The sequence below is a fragment of the Trichomycterus rosablanca genome, unplaced genomic scaffold (genome assembly GCF_030014385.1).
Source record: "Trichomycterus rosablanca isolate fTriRos1 unplaced genomic scaffold, fTriRos1.hap1 scaffold_77, whole genome shotgun sequence".
Lineage (NCBI taxonomy): Eukaryota > Metazoa > Chordata > Actinopteri > Siluriformes > Trichomycteridae > Trichomycterus > Trichomycterus rosablanca.
Window position 1 is genome coordinate 18,182 of NW_026947253.1, and position 2,949 is coordinate 21,130.

At 35.6% G+C, this 2,949-nt stretch overlaps 1 long non-coding RNA gene across 1 annotated transcript; it reads left to right on the forward strand.

The window, feature by feature from the left end:
• Positions 1-2,335, forward strand: LOC134308129 (uncharacterized). The gene is made up of 3 exons (XR_010010420.1): positions 1-141; positions 1,892-1,992; positions 2,106-2,335. It is a non-coding gene; the product is annotated as an uncharacterized LOC134308129 (long non-coding RNA).
• The last annotated feature ends 614 nt before the right edge of the window (positions 2,336-2,949 follow it).

Sequence of the window (2,949 nt, forward strand, 5' to 3'; positions counted from 1 at the left end):
GGCTGTAAAACGGCCGAGTTCCGGTGTTACGGAGAATTCAGTTCCCCCTGTTTCCCCTTTAACGCGCATGTGCAAAAATCATGACGTTTTTTTCAGTCGCTTCGTTGAGCGTCGGTTTATTTGGAATATGTGTTTATAGCGGTATGTTCTTTTCACATTTCATGTTGTATGTTAGGTAGTTTGTGATTAAATACATACTTTAAAGTACTGAGTGAACTACTGTCAGAGGTTTTATTGCTCCACCGCAAGTCAGAGGTTTTCACACTGCTGTCTTCAGCCTTGCTGTCAATCAACTAGAATTAACGTGTCAGATTTATTTGTAAATAAATCCTAATACAGGACATGCTCTTATTCACACACTAGTTTAAGGTTATTCATCTCAGCTGCACTACCATTTACTTTCAAGAATAGTTTCATTCATGGTGATCTCTCTCGTTCATTTAAACTTCACAAACTGCATCCATGTGATTTTAAAATTAACAAACAGTATGTAGAACAAGTTTAACCTATAGATCAGTCCATTATACTAACAACACAGGGGGGAACACATTTACCTGGAGACCTGGGGAATATGGTTCCCCACATGTATATTACTGTGTGTGTAATTATAAAACACTACAGTGATGCTGGTGATGTTAACTGTTGTTATTATGTAGAACAAGTTTAACCTATAGATCAGTCCATTATACTAACAACACAGGGGGGAACAGATTTACCTGGAGACCTGGGGAATATGGTTCCCCACATGTATATCACTGTGTGTGTAATTATAAAACACTACAGTGATGCTGGTGATGTATTTAACTGTTGTTATTATGTAGAACAAGTTTAACCTATAGATCAGTCCATTATACTAAAAACACAGGGGGGGAACCCATTTACCTGAAGACCTGGGGAATATGGTTCCCCACATGTATATCACTGTGTGTGTAATTATAAAACACTACAGTGATGCTGGTGATGTATTTAACTGTTGTTATTATGTAGAACAAGTTTAACCTATAGATCAGTCCATTATACTAACAACACAGGGGGGAACACATTTACCTGGAGACCTGGGGAATATGGTTCCCCACATGTATATTACTGTGTGTGTAATTATAAAACACTACAGTGATGCTGGTGATGTTAACTGTTGTTATTATGTAGAACAAGTTTAACCTATAGATCAGTCCATTATACTAAAAACACAGGGGGGAACACATTTACCTGAAGACCTGGAGAATATGGTTCCCCACATGTATATCACTGTGATGATTCTTTTTTTTTTTAATGCAAACTACAGGCACACACACATTTTAAGAACAAAATATCTGTATTAGAAATTAGTGTTAAACTAAATTATGCATATATTACAATTATGCAAATATATAATAAAGAAATCCACCTCAATGCAAATTAAAACTTAAATACATATTTATAGCTTAATAGAAATATATATATTTTTAAACGAAATAAAATAAAATCTGGGATGGTGCCCTGGGATTGACTAGCATCACATCCATAGTGCACTCCTGCCGTACGTCCAGTTTCCCCAGGAACAGTTCTGGATCCTCCACGGCCATGACCAGGATAAAGCAGTTACTAAACAGAAATGAATGATTAATTTACTATCTACTTTATAAATAAACTAAAAGAGCAACATAAAATAAAATACAGCAACAAGCAAACTTTTTAGAAATAACATCCCAGTTAACCTTGGTCTAATCTTCAGTACATGCCGGACAATGAAGGTCTTCCTCTACTGGTGGGTTGCCAACACATGACTGGTGGTACCAAAGAAATAGTAATAATGCCTTAATTTTATTGGCTTTTTCATTGCACCATGCTATTATATATGTATGTCCTTGACTTTCCCTCTGGGATTAATAAAGTGATCTATCTATTATAGCCTGTGATGGATGTGACAGATGGTACCACCAGTCATGTGTTGGCAACCCACCAGTAGAGGAAGACCTTCATTGTCTGGCATGTACTGAAGATTAGACCAAGGTTAACTGGGATGTTATTTCTAAAAAGTTTGCTTGTTGCTGTATTTTATTTTATGTTGCTCTTTTAGTTTATTTATAAAGTAGATAGTAAATTAATCATTCATTTCTGTTTAGTAACTGCTTTATCCTGGTCATGGCCGTGGAGGATCCAGAACTGTTCCTGGGGAAACTGGACGTACGGCAGGAGTGCACTATGGATGTGATGCTAGTCAATCCCAGGGCACCATCCCAGATTTTATTTTATTTCGTTTAAAAATATATATATTTCTATTAAGCTATAAATATGTATTTAAGTTTTAATTTGCATTGAGGTGGATTTCTTTATTATATATTTGCATAATTGTAATATATGCATAATTTAGTTTAACACTAATTTCTAATACAGATATTTTGTTCTTAAAATGTGTGTGTGCCTGTAGTTTGCATTAAAAAAAAAAAGAATCATCACAGTGATATACATGTGGGGAACCATATTCCCCAGGTCTTCAGGTAAATGTGTTCCCCCCTGTGTTGTTAGTGTAATGGACTGATCTATAGGTTAAACTTGTTCTACATAATAACAACAGTTAAATACATCACCAGCATCACTGTAGTGTTTTATAATTACACACACAGTGATATACATGTGGGGAACCATATTCCCCAGGTCTCCAGGTAAATGTGTTCCCCCCTGTGTTGTTAGTGTAATGGACTGATCTATAGGTTAAACTTGTTCTACATAATAACAACAGTTAAATACATCACCAGCATCACTGTAGTGTTTTATAATTACACACACAGTGATATACATGTGGGGAACCATTTTTTCCAGGTCTCCAGGTAAATGTGTTCCCCCCTGTGTTGTTAGTATAATGGACTGATCTATAGGTTAAACTTGTTCTACATACTGTTTGTTAATTTTAAAATCACATGGATGCAGTTTGTGAAGTTTAAATGAACGAGAGAGATCACCATAAAT